We start from the raw sequence: 14,382 nt of genomic DNA on the forward strand, positions 1-14,382 counted from the left end.
GCTAGGGTAGCAGAATGGAGTAGGCGGGGGGAAAACCCCAACATGGCCAATGCGTTGGGAGCCAAAAATTCCTACTTGGCCCCCATGGAGGGCAACCAGCCTCTAGACTCGCTCTACTCCTAGGGAAAGGAGGGTGGAGGAATCGCGCTCCAAACTGATCCTTCGGGGTGGGGAGCTGCCGGAGCAGCAACCTTAGCCCCACCCACCAGATGCTGAGGCCCAATCAGGAGCCTCTTGGGTCCCGTGCTAGGGAGCTGGGACAAATCGCCCTTCCCCCAGCATGAGGCCAGGGGAAGGGGCATTCTTGCCCTTCTCAGTTATTACTCAGGTAAGGAAGTTGAGGACACTCATAAAATTGGCTTCCAGGCCAATGACAAAGAATCTATTTCTATTGTCTATTTATGCTTCAATCAAGGTCCAAAATATGTCTTTCTCTACCCAAGAACATAGTCTGGAACTCTGGGATGGTTTAGAGACTGGCCCGGTTCATATGCGGTTTCATCCATCAAGAAGAAAATGCACCCTCTGTAACAAATAAAATTAATCAGTGGAAGAGGGTGGTATATCCTCCCAATGGCCATTGACTGCCTTTCATTTTTCATTCTTTTTTGAGATTAGCTAACATTTATTACAGTCCACGACCAGAAAACAAAAACAGAAACAAAAAGAAAAAATATATACAATGACAGGAAATGAATGCAACTTATGGCAACTTACATTGCATCAATTTGTGGTTTTACGTTTACTTTAAATCATGGATCAAGCTTGGTCTCATGCCATTGAGGTCAACCTTGACCTCATGTCATTGGCTCTGCTCAGGTATCACCTCCTCCAGTGGAGGAGTTCCATTTCAACCACAGCCAATGAGCGTGAGCAGATTTGCATGGTGGACCATTCCTCAGTTCCTGGGGGATGTAAGAAAGAAGGAAGATTCCAGACAGATCTACACACTTGCCTCACCTTTCACCACCATGCCCTTGTCCCTGTTTCTCCTCACGTTTCTCAGTTATGCCTCAGGTAAGGGTGTGGAGGATGCAGTTTGCATAACCTGAAGCACAGACCTCAGAGCAATTGATGCTCTGTATTTAAGGGAGAAACCTAGCGATGATGTGCTCTCTGAGAGCAGGGAGAAGGTACTAAGGCCATGATTGCTGTTTTGTCTTTCTTGTAAAGGTGTCAGGACACAGCCAACGGTGAATCAGCTGGCCACTCAGTCCGTGTCCCTGGGCCAAACCGTTAAACTATCCTGCACAAGACACAGTGGTAATAACTGGGGTGACTAATTCTACTGGCATCAACGGAAGCCTGGACAGGCCCCTCGCCTTCTGATTTATGACAGATCGGCTCAGTGAGTCTGCATCGGGGAATACTGGCTATTTAACCATCACAAACATCCAGGCTGCAGATGAGGCCAATTATTACTGTGGGGCCAGGGAGTGGAGTACTGCTGTGTATCACAGTGGCACAGGCGAATGAGGAACTGAGACAAAAACCTTCATTCCTCCTTCTCAAAGTGAGGGCTCCCAAACCTGAATGTGTTCTGTGCCTGCAACTGTCTCCTTTAGAGGGGTTCTGCATTGCCTTGTGCCACTCAGGGCCAACGTGCGCATATGGTTAAATGCAGAAACCCTGGTCACATATCGAGGTCATTCACAAAATCCAAAACTGTGTTCTACTTGGGTTTGGGAGCTATCTGTGCTCCCAATTTATGGTTGTGGAGAAGCAATTGTGTGGAAGCAAGGTAGGAGGAAAAGCTACCCAGGTTTTCCTCCAACCTTGCTTCCACACAACTGAAAATTGGGAGTACACACAGCACCCAAATCCGGGTAGAACCCAGGTAGAAGGAGGTTGTTATTTGAACAATCAATCAATCAATCAATCAATCAATGTATGTATCTTTAAAAAAAATATTGCAGTTGCCTGGCTCTCTCAATTGCAAAGGAAATTAACATTTATGTAATGATTGTAAGGCTTCGGTACATGTGGAGGAAAATCAAAGTCCTTGGTGGTTACGTTCTCAAAATGTGTTTAAATAGGACTTGTATGGCTATTTATTTATTCATGACATCTCTGAATCATCTCTGAAGATCAAAAAACTCCAAAAGGTGTTTAGCATACAGAGCAAATTGTGTGTTCTGTTTCTTTATTTGAATCCTACATTGCTATATAGCTTAGATTTGAAAAATATTTCATCTCTTCACCTACATTACCTTGGAGAAGCTGCTATCAGTCTGTATAGAAAGGAGTGAGCTAGATGGACCAGTGGTCTGATTTAATATATGGCAGCTTCCTATGTTCCTAGAGGAACACGTATTTTCAGAGAGGTTATGAAGCTCCAAACCACCTAATGGCACAGTGGGGAAGAAACTTGCCTAGGGAGCCAGAGGTTGCCGGTTCGAATCCCCACTGGTATGTTCCCTAGACTATGGAAACCACCTCTATTGGGCAGCAGCAATATAGGAAGGTGCTGAAAGGCATCATCTCACACAGTGTGGAAGATGGCAATGGTAAACCCCTCCTGTATTCTACCAAAGAAAATCACACAGGGCTCTATGGTCGCCAGAGGTCGCCACCAACTTGACGGCACAACTTTATGAAGCTCCAGCAGAGCCAATGATCACAGAACAAATTTGCATCAAGGGGCTTTTCTTCAGCGATGGAGGATTTAAGGAAGGGAGATCCCGCATGGTTCTCTGTTGACTTCAGGCAGTTAAACTGCTCTAGAGAGCTCACCATGGCCTGGACTCTGTTATTCTTGAAGCTTCTTAATTACTGCTCAGGAAAGGGAATGCAGGGCCCGCATCACATTGCTCTCTGACCACAAAGCAATTTATCTTCAGTATTCATCGGGAAAATGATTATGTGATATATGAAGGCAGCATTAATGTACGGATATCTTGACTATTGGTTTGTCTTTTTTGTAAAGGTTTCCATTCCCAGGCATGTGTGACTCAGCCTGCCTCCCAGTCTGCGTCCCTGGGCCAAACAGCAGAACTCACCTGCACGAAAAGCAGTGGTGGTCGCTGAGGCAGCTTTTACTGGTATCAACAGAGATCTGGACAGGGCCCTTGCTTTGTGAACTGTAGTGGTTGCAGCAGAGGAGAAAGGATCCCAGATCGGTTCACTGGTTCTGCCTCTGGAGACAACGGCTATTAAACAACCACCAATATCCAGGCTGAAGATAAGGCCGATTATTACTGTGCTATCTGGTATAGCACAGTGGTAGAGCAGAATGGGGACATGAGACAAAAACCTTCCCCTGTCTTCCCCTGAGCGGAGAAGAGAATCAGAGCTTCCCTTGCAGTTTTCCCAGAGGTGCACCGAGGTGATTTTGGAGCCTGGAACTGAAGGCCTTTGGAGCCCCCGCCCCCCACTGCAAGTTAAGCACCATCCCTTACACACACACACACACACACACGCACACACACACCATGACACATGCAGTATCATCTACACATGGGTTCTTTAGAACGCAAACAGAAAGTGAACTCACAAGAATGTATGACTAAAAAACAGATATATTTATGCAAATATGCATTAGCAGGAACATTTCAGCACGCGGCGTAACATATTTCCATCATACATATTTCTTTCCCCACTCCCCCCATTGTCTTTAAAGCAGAAGTCAACTCCGGTGCAGGCAAAAGTCATGCTTGGTAGCCTGGAAAACAATGGGCCAGGATAGACTAAAAAGGATGTTGGGGCCCCCAGGATGTGTGGAGGCCTTGGAGTTCACCCAGAAATCCAGGGGTAAGAGTGCCTCTGAATGTTCCCTCTGATCTTTTTCATCTGTGTGCGGAATGAGTTTTGTTCCGAATGGAAGAATCAAGGCAGTGTGCCCCTGATCAGCACACAAAAGTGGAATCCTTGTCCCCAGCCCAAGAAGACACGTAGACTTAGTATGGGTAAAAGGGCCACAACTTTATTAACTGTAACAAAAGACATGGCGGACTGGAACACCAGGTGATTAATCACCCTTAGAGAACAGTGCGGGCCAATAGCACTGGGTTAGAACTCTGACGTCCTACCCAGCACCTTACTGGGCAACACATCCTGGCTCGGGAAACGGGCAGGTACGCCCCGCCCAATTCCTTCAAAGCCAACCCCCCCTTTCGTAAGAGAGGATCTGGATACTTCAAGGTCTTTGCCCACCCCGGACCTCTCAGTCCAAAGGTTGGTCAAGTTCTGAAGCAGGTTTCATGGCAATCCATTCTCCCTGTACCACACAGGCCACAAAGGAGCGATTGACCAATCACCCCTTTTACATATCCAAGGGTGCTCACCAATGTTCTAACCCTGAATTACCACCCCGCCCACACTGTTACTGCTATTGTGAACGGCCTAACTCTAACTACACACCTGGAACACAGAATGGAGTAGGCGAAAAAAACCCCAACAGTGGCCAATGCGTTGGGAGCAAAAAATTCCTACTCGGCCCCGTTGGGCGACCAGTAGCTAGACCCGCTCTGTACCAGGGAGGGAGGGAGGAGAATGCCTGGCCAAAACTGAGGAGAACGGGGCGGGGTTCGGCTGATCCCGGCCGAAACCCCACCCCCTAACCCAAAGGGCCAATCGGCCCGCTTCTTGGGCCTCGTGCAGAGCGGGGCTGGGACACACTCCCTCCCCTCTGCACGAGGCCAAGGGGAGGGGGATTTCTGTAGTCCTGAACTCGTAATGTAGGTTCTCTCTCAGTCCATTGCAGTTTATGTAGATAAAATATGAAAGACGGCTCCCAAAGGGCTCGCAATCTAAAAAGGAAGATGGTAGACCCCAGCAACAACCCCGGGAGGGGGACAGTTGCTCCCCCCAATCCGCTAAATAGAAAAGAATCACTGAACAGAATTGATTGATTGGATCAGACAGAGAAACAGAGATATGGCATGCTCTTAAAAGTGGCAGTAACAACAACAACAACAACAGAAATAACAATACTAAGGATAATATCTTTGAGGTAAAAAGAGCTCCGATGGATGGAGTGGGCTGTCCTTCTCTCCAACACTGTTTTGCAGATCTAAAATTCTGACCAAGCAGCAGAAGTCTGCAACAATAAAAGTGAGACCTCATGCAGGTAGGGACCTCTCTGTCCCGCAACCTCCCACCCACTGTGAAGCGAATGCATGGTTTATGGTTTTATCTGGGGAGAAGCATCTCCATCAGCAACACATAGAGAAGAGATCCATAGTGATTTGAACAAGCAAGGTACCCTTAAAATGGAGAGGCCTCTGGAAACCTCTGGCGACACTGACAACTAGGAATGTGCATCTCTGGTTGGAATAGCTTGGAAAAGAATTCAAGTTAATGCCAAAAGACATACATCCAAGTCAGTTGAAGTTAGGATGACTTCCATAGTGGCCGGTAGTCAGGGATCATGGGAATTGTAGTCAAACATCTACAGGAGGGCCAGAGTGGTGCCTCCCTGGATAGCAACAGTTGGGAAAACTACTCTTTATCGTTCTGGTCACCGGACTGCAAAAAAAGGAATACTGTTGAGCTGCAATCAGTGCATCAGAGGGAAACTGAAATGATCAAGGGGCTGATCCAAGGGGCTGGTCCTTCCCTTACTAAAGTGCATGAGATGAATGTAGAGTTTCTTCTGGCTTTCTTCTTAACTTCTCGCAAACTAAGTAGAAGAGTCACTAAGAAATGTCAGTGCCAAACTTTTAATTTTTTTAAAAAAAATTGGCATCTGGTATGGAAAAGGTCCAGTACGGATGGGGTTTCATCCAACCAGTCAGGCCCAGGTACTCACCCCATCCTCATCACAGGACTCCTGCCGCCTTTGGTGATCTGCCTTCCTCTTCTTAAGAAGGTGCATTCACCTCTGCTCTATCTTGTGTCAATTTCTCAGGCCAGGCGTTCACGCAATCCATGTCTGAAGAGTCTTGAATGCTAAAATGCTAAACATCATCTTCAACAAAGTCAACCTTCCACAAAGCTTTTTATGTCTGTGCAAGATAGAATGATTTGCACCTAGGCTGCAGGCACCTTTCTTGCTGACAAGGCAATCAAACTATTTCTTTAATCCAAACAGTTCTCAAAACCCTTGCATGACACAAACAATTTAAACATTTGCATGTGAAATGATTCCTTCCATTTTATCAATAGACTGAAAAACATCAAAACCTTGAGCCCAGCATTCAAAATCAATGCCTTCCTTGAGTAAGGAATAAGGATCCGAGATGGCCATGAGCGCACGAAACAAGAAGTCATCTCTTCATGGGTAATTCAAAACCTGGGACACAGCGCATATAAAACACGCAACGTGATCCATTTGATTCAGACTTGATCAAGAGCATGAATAAAAGTGGGTGGTCAGTCCATCCAAATTTAACACTACCCCCAGCTAAAAAATATGTCCAAAAGGCCCAGACAGAATTTAAAGACACCAATTGTCTTGGCCAGTTGAGCCATTGGAGATTCCAAGCTCATGGGACTCCAGTCCACTGGCTTAAAGCTGCCCAAACATGGAAATTTAAAAAAAAATGGTATCATGCCCAATCCACTCTAAGGGAACCTAGAGACTGTGTGCTCAGTCAAGCTGGGGGATGCAATTTAAAAATCGAGGCCCACACAGGCCCTGATCTTGCCCAATTCCTTACAGAATTTAAAAACCCTAGAGGTCTTGCCCAATCAGAATACAAATGTCAATGTCAAGCTGGGGGATACAATTTAAAAATCGAGGCCCACACAGGCCTTTGATCTTGCCCAATTCCATATACAATTTAAAAATCCTAGAGATCTTGCCCAATTCGATCAAGACAGAATTTAAAAACCCGAGAGGTTTTGCCCAATCAGAATGCAAATTTAAATGTCCAGACACACATTGTGGTCCGAACCTTGCCCAATCAGTCTGGGAATATCTCTTGTGCCATAGCAGAGGCACCCCAAGATGTGTGCCCTACTGTTCAACATCTCCTGGCATCAATGAAAATGTGGTGCTTTAACTGTCAAAAAGAGAAAATAAACCCAAGGTGGTCTGGGAGCTTACTGGGGTATAACAACAACAAGAACAAGAACAAGAACAACAACAACAACATGAAGCTGACCTTGTTTCCAGTTGTAGCTGTTCCTCAGAAGTAACTGTGAATGATACAGACATTGTGTTAGGCAATGTTCTGAGTACTTGTTCATTTCACCCTTTGGCCAAAAGCTTGGGGCAATGTACATCCATCTCTTCCTGGGCTCCCCACTCATGATTTAACCTCACAACTGTCTCATAATGCAGGGAAAGTAGCAAGAGATTGCTCAAGTTTCCCCCATGGACCTTTAGTCTGGGTGAGGATTGGAAGCCAAGTCCTGATCACATACTGACGCCTGGCACATCGGTTGGGATGCTTTGAATGCTGCAAGGTCAGGGCAAGATGGCAACCCTGTGGGAGGAGAAGACCAGTCATACTGTTCTCCCTGCTCAAACTGGGCCAGGGTTCCAATGCTTACTGTGGCTGATCAAGGGCTTCTTTGAACAGGGTTGGTGGGCCAGTCTGCTCTGGCTTTGGGGCCAGGAAGAGGAGGAGTCATTTATTTACGGCTTGCTCTTTCCCCACCGCATGAGGTGTGTGGCCCAATTTCATGGTGCCTGGGGAAACTAGAGCCTGGTATTTTGCCACATTTGGAAAACTTACTGTGTATCGTTCCGGTCACCGGATTACTAAAAGGGGATACTGTCGAACTGAAGAAGGTGTAGCAGAAGATGGAAATTGAAATGATAAGGGGGCTGATCCTGCTCTTCCCAAAGTTTGTTCTTCCACTGTAGTGTCTCTTCTTTCCTTCTTCTTAGCTTCTCCCAACCTCTGTAAGAGAGTCATTGAGAAATTAACATTTAACGTAGTAAATAATAGGTCTAACGCCTTACATTTATTTACTTATTTGGCATCTGTTATGGAAGAATCCCTATACAGATGGCGCATCATCCAACCAGTCAGGCCCAGTTACTCACCCCATCCTTACCACAGGACTCCTGCCGCCTTTGGTGATCTGCCTTCCTCTCCTTAAGCAGGTGCATTCACCTCCATTTACTCTGGTGTCAATTTCTCAGGCCGGGCATTCACGCGATCCTTGTCTGAAGAGTCTTGAATGCTAAAATTCTAAACATCAGCTTCAACAAAGACACAACCTTCCAAAAGGCTTTTTGTGTCTGTGCAAGTTAGCATGATTTGCACCTAGGCTGCAGCCACCTTTCTTGCTGACAATGCAATCAAACTATTTCTTTAATCAAGACAGTTCTCAAAACCCTTGCATGACACAAACAATTTAAACATTTGCATGTGAAATGATTCCTTCCATTTTATCAATAGACAGAAAAACATCAGAACCTTGAGCCCAGCATTCAAAATCAATGCTTTCCTTGAGTAAGGAATAAGGATCCGAGATGGCCATGAGTGCACTAAACAACAAGTCATCTCTTCATGGGTCACTCAACACGTGGGACACAGCGCATATAAAACACGCAACGACACGGAGCTTAGTTCTTCAAATCGTGTCTCTCTGGATACTATGAGCAATTTTGCAGGACTGTGTCTAGCCTGTATGGCTAATAACCTGGATTTATTCCTGCTAAATGGAATTGCTCCAGTTGATTGCCCAGGTCAATATACTTTTCATCGAGGGGAAAGTTTATCTACAATTGACTATGTGCTTGTCACGAGAGACGTCTTTGATTCAGTAGACAACTTTAAAATTAGTGCTAGACCTGAAAGTTACCATAATCCATTAACTTTTACCTATATATATGACTTACAATCTAAGATCTGTAAGAATGTATGTTTAACTCAATCTAAAGAATTGTCGGGTGGCAGAGTTAGGTGGAATTATAAATTGGATCAACTCTTTTCTCATTGGATCAACTCAGAGACTGGCAAAGTGACTTGGAGGAATCTACTCGGTGTTTTAACCGACCAGGATAGAGACCATTGTGTCACTGAGAACTTTGAGATCCTTTTTTGCTCAATTAAAGCTTTAATAACCAAACCGGACCACGCCAGATCAGAACTAAAATCTTACCGCCCTAAAAAATGGTTCAATTATGAGTGTATTAGGGCTAAAAACCATCTTGTTACTCTTTCAAAATATGCTAGCTCTAATCCCTCTGCAGACCTGGTTATAGAAATATCGAAAAAGAAAAAGGAATATAAAGCCCTTCTTAGATCAAAAAAAGGGCTGATACACAAAAGAAGTGGTCACTTTTAATAAGTGCAGTGAAGAACAACGACTCAATGAGCTTTCGGAGACTAATTTCAATAGCAAATAATAAGATACACTCCACTCAGGCCTGCTTAATAACCCCAGAATTATGGGAAACTCATTTTCGGGCACTTTATAATGATATCTCTCCCCAAGGCCCCCTTCAAATAGGTTCATTACCACACTGGTCTCCGGTCTCCACTAAAGAGATAGAGCAATTAATCATGCAACTGAAATGCGGGAAAGCACCTGGAAACGATTGTATCCCGCCGGAACTCCTGAAGCTCTACAAAGATTGGTGGGCTCCTGTGCTGGCTGCTCTCTTCACACATATTGATCAAACAGCACAATTCCCCCAGGATTGGGGAACGGCGATTGTGGTTCCCATCCATAAGAAAGGCAGAAGGGATGATCCCTTTAATTATAGACCAATAAGCCTTTTAAATATCATAAGTAAACTTTATGCCAAGCACTTATGTGTCAAACTATGTGCTTGGATGGAGCAGGAGTGCATTATTGAGGATGAGCAGGCAGGATTTAGAGCTAACAGATCTGGATTAGACCACTGTCTAATATTACAACATCTTGTGGACAAACAGGTAAAAAGGAATAAGCAACCCCTGTTTGCCGCTTTTATAGACCTTAAGGTGGCTTTTGATACAGTTTCTAGAGGCCGTCTTTGGTCTAAATTTGCGGCTACTTCTATGGACCGAAGGCTTCTACTCTTGCTCATCAAAATGCACGAAAATTCCTTTTTAAGAGTGTGTTTAGACCATGCTGGTAACCTTACAAACTTAGTACCCATTAGGAAAGGGGTGCGACAAGGGTGTGTACTAGCCCCTTACCTATTCAACCTTTGCATTAACGATTTGATAAAGTGTTTGCAGACATCTGACACACATACACCAAAACTAGCCAACAAGAAAATCCCAATCCTGATGTATGCCGACGACACAGTAATTCTGTCTCAAACCAGGGTTGGGCTCGAAAGAGCGTTAGATGCCTTAGCACTTTACTGCAGAGATGAGCATCTACAGATTAATTACGACAAATCTAAAATCATGTGTTTCACCAATAAAGTTAAAAAATTTGTATGGATGCTAGATGGACACCGACTAGAACAGGTAAATCAAATAAAATACCTGGGGGTAATTTTTCAACATAATGCTGGGAAATCAGCACATATTAGTATGGTCACAGACTCGGCAAAACGCAGCACAGCAGCAATCTTAAGATTTTTCAGAACTCAGGGTGCAGGCTACATACCAGCTGCCTTAAAGCTTTATACTGTGAAGGTCATTCCGCAATTATTGTATGGCATAAAACTAGGTCCATACTCAAGGTTTGACACTTTGGAAAGAACCCAATCGGGGTTCTTGAGGAATTTATTTGGTACACCAAAATGTACAGCAAATGTGACTTTAAGGACAGAGGCTGGCTTAATAAAAATTGAATCTCGGGCCTGGCTTTTGATTATTTATTTCTGGTTGAAAATACATCTGCAACCAGTTGGTTTAATTCCTGAGTTTCTTTCAGTTACTCCCCAGCCATTATGGTGTACTACAGTAAGTACGAAGCTCACCTCTCTAGGCTTAGACCCAGCCCAACTACTGGAATTGGGTCTAGTGAACGTGAAAAGAGTAGTGAAACAACGCTTTGTTGATATTGAGATCCAAGAAAACTGGGCTGCGCTTCCAGAGTTTGATAGAGCTATAAGAACTAATATGGATCTTTTCCCCGCAAAATATCTGTCGACAATTACTTTCTCTAAGTTTCGATGGATATTCACAAGAGTAAGGGTTAATTCCTTTCCATCCGCACTTCTAGCTGGGAGGTTTCAAGGTGTGCCTTTAGAAGAACGACACTGCTGTTGTGGATCAGGAGATACAGAAACTGTCGCACATATCCTTCTCCACTGTAATCTCCATTTGTATCCCAGGGAACGCCTTATTGCTCCTCTAATATGTAAACTGGCAGATCAATCCGATGCTAACCTTGTAAAACATCTGCTTTCAGACAAAGATGCTTTAATTTCTATTCCTGAAGCTAAGTTTAGTTATATTGCTTTTAAAAGGTATAATGGGATATCACCCCAATCTTAAACTGTATATATGTATATACATATTTTAATGTTTACAGGTTTTTACTCTCTGTTTGGTCAATGACTGTAAATAAAATTACATTACATACACGCAACGTGATCCATTTGATTCAGACTTGATCAAGAGCTTGAATAAAAGTGGGTGGTCAGTCGATCCAAATTTAACACTACACCCCTGGCTGAAAAATATGTCCACAAGGCCCTGACAGAATTTAAAGAAACCAATTGTCTTGCCCAATTGAACCATTGGAGATTCCAAGCTCATGGGACTCCAGTCCACTGGTTTAAAGCTGCCCAAACATGGAATTTTTTTAAAAAATGGTATCATGCCCAATTTACTCTAAGGGAACCTAGAGATTGTGTGCTCAGTCAAGCTGGGGGATGCAATTTAAAAATCGAGGCCCACACAGGCCCTGATCTTGCCCAATTCCTTTCAGAATTAAAAAACCCTAGAGGTCTTGCCCAATCAGAATACAATTGTAAAGGTCAAGCTGGGGGATGCAATTTAAAAATCGAGGCCCACACAGGCCTTGATCTTGCCCAATTCCATATACAATTTAAAAATCCTAGAGATCTTGCCCAATTCGATCAAGACAGAATTTAAAAACCCTAGAGGTCTTGCCCAATCAGAATGCAAATTTAAATGTCCAGACAAACATTGTGGTCCGAACCTTGCCCAATCAGTCTGGGAATATCTCTTGTGCCATAACAGAGGCACCCCAAGATGTGTGCCCTACTGTTCAACATCTCCTGGCATCAATGAAAATGTGGTGCTTTAACTGTCAAAAACAGAGAATAAACCCAAGGTGGTATGGAAGCTTACTGGGGTATAACAACAACAACAAGAACAAGAACAACAACAACAACATGAAGCTGACCTTGTTTCCAGTTGTAGCTGTTCCTCAGAAGTAACTGTGAATGATACAGACATTGTGTTAGGCAATGTTCTGAGTACTTGTTCATTTCACCCTTTGGCCAAAAGCTTGGGGCAATGTACATCCATCTCTTCCTGGGCTCCCCACTCATGATTTAACCTCACAACTGTCTCATAATGCAGGGAAAGTAGCAAGAGATTGCTCAAGTTTCCCCCATGGACCTTTAGTCTGGGTGAGGATTGGAAGCCAAGTCCTGATCACATACTGACGCCTGGCACATCGGTTGGGATGCTTTGAATGCTGCAAGGTCAGGGCAAGATGGCAACCCTGTGGGAGGAGAAGACCAGTCATACTGTTCTCCCTGCTCAAACTGGGCCAGGGTTCCAATGCTTACTGTGGCTGATCAAGGGCTGCTTTGAACAGGGTTGGTGGGCCAGTCTGCTCTGGCTTTGGGGCCAGGAAGAGGAGGAGTCATTTTTTACAGCTTGCTCTTTCCCCACTGCATGGGGTATGTGCCCCAGTTTCATGGTGCCTGGGGAAACTAGAGCCTGGTATTTTGCCACATTTGGAATACTTACTGTGTATTGTTCCGGTCACCAGATTACACAAAGGGGATACTGTCGAACTGAAGAAGGTGCAGCAGAAGAGGGAAACCGAAATGAAAAAGGGGCTGATCCTGCTCTTCCCAAAGTGTGTTCTTCCACTGTAGTGTCTCTTCTTTCCTTCTTCTTAGCTTCTCCCAACCTCTGTAAGAGAGTCATTGAGAAATGTTAGACTGCCTTACATTTATCTACTAATACGGCATCTGTTATGGAAGAAGCCCTATACAGATGGGGCATCATCCAACCAGTCAGGCCCAGTTGCTCACCTAGGCTGCAAAAACCTTTCTTGCTGACAAGGCAATCAAACTATTTCTTTAGTCAAGATAGTTCTCAAAACCCTTGCATGACACAACCAATTCAAACATTTGCATGTGAAATGATTCCTTCCATTTTATCAATAGACAGAAAAACATCAAAACCTTGAGCCCAGCATTCAAACTCAATTAGGGTTGTTCGTTTCGTTTCAGATACAAAACATTTTGTGCACAAAACAGGCCGTTTCGGCTGTTTTGTAGCCGAAACAAAACACCCAATGCTTCAAACAGAAAATTTTGTTGCCAAAACAAAACGTCCCTATTTCGGATACAAAACGTTTTGTTGTTTCGGCTGTTTTGGAACTCTATTTTGCAATCACAAAAAATCTTTCTCCTTCGGTCTCCATTTTGAGTTTTGGCATCTGTTTGAATTTCCAGCCTGCAGATTGGCCAGCAGGAGAGCGCGGGGTCTGGGGTGACAGCAGGGGAGCGCGGGGTCTGGGGTGGCAGCAGGGGAGCGCGGGGCTTTGGGGTGGCAGCAGGGGAGTACAGGGTCTGGGGTTGCAGCAGTGGAGCATGGGCTTTGGGGTTGCAGCAGTGGACCATGTGTTTTCATATACAATTTAAATATTCCATATACAATTTAAAAATCCTAGAGATCTTGCCCAATCAGAATGCAAATTTAAATGTCCAGACCCACATTGTGGTCTGAACCTTGCCCAATCCCGTCTGGAAATATCTTTTTTGCCATAACAGAGGCACCCCAAGATGTGCCCCGTAATGGTTAACTTCTCCTGGCTTTTGGCATCAAAGAAAATGTGGTTCTTTACTTATCTAAAAATGAATAAACCCAATGTTGTATAGAAGCTAATGGAGGAGGAGCAGGAGAAGAAGAAGAAGAAGAAGAAGAAGAAGAAGAAGAAGAAGAAGAAGAAGAAGAAGAAGAAGAAGAAGAAGAAGAAGAAGAAGAAGAAGAAGAAGAAGAAGAAGAAGAAGAAGCTGCTTACCTTCTTTCTCGCTGTAGCTATTCCTCAGATATAACTGTGAATTATAAAGGCATGACGTTAGACATTTCCCCACAAAATAGACAGAATACTTATACTAATTTGCCACTAGCAAGCTATTATAGTCTTACCCACCCTTTGGCCGAAAGCTCAGGGCAATGAATGTACATGGATCTCTTCCTTTGCTCCCCACTCATCTTTTAGCCTCACAACCATCTTATAAGGTTGGGTAGATAGCAAGAGATTGGCCCCAATTCCCCCCAGGGAGCTTCAGGCTGAGTGAGAATTGGGCCCCAGATCCTCATCTGATCCTTATCTCCTGACACTTTTCTTGGGTTGCTTTGAAAGGCACAGGAGGAGAGGTTG

General features: G+C 44.3%; 2 long non-coding RNA genes across 2 annotated transcripts in view; both read right to left on the reverse strand.

Annotated features, from left to right (window-relative positions):
* Positions 1-14,382, reverse strand: part of LOC128346528 (uncharacterized) — a 162,777-nt gene that overhangs the window by 85,449 nt on the left and 62,946 nt on the right. The gene's annotated exons all lie outside the window — the stretch shown is intronic.
* On the reverse strand, positions 4,871-14,057 carry LOC128346533 (uncharacterized). Its single transcript, XR_008317028.1, has 5 exons — positions 14,020-14,057; positions 12,735-12,902; positions 12,160-12,193; positions 7,623-7,790; positions 4,871-7,080 (listed from the first exon to the last, which is right to left on the reverse strand). It is a non-coding gene; the product is annotated as an uncharacterized LOC128346533 (long non-coding RNA).

This window comes from Hemicordylus capensis, chromosome 2, assembly GCF_027244095.1.
Source record: "Hemicordylus capensis ecotype Gifberg chromosome 2, rHemCap1.1.pri, whole genome shotgun sequence".
Lineage (NCBI taxonomy): Eukaryota > Metazoa > Chordata > Lepidosauria > Squamata > Cordylidae > Hemicordylus > Hemicordylus capensis.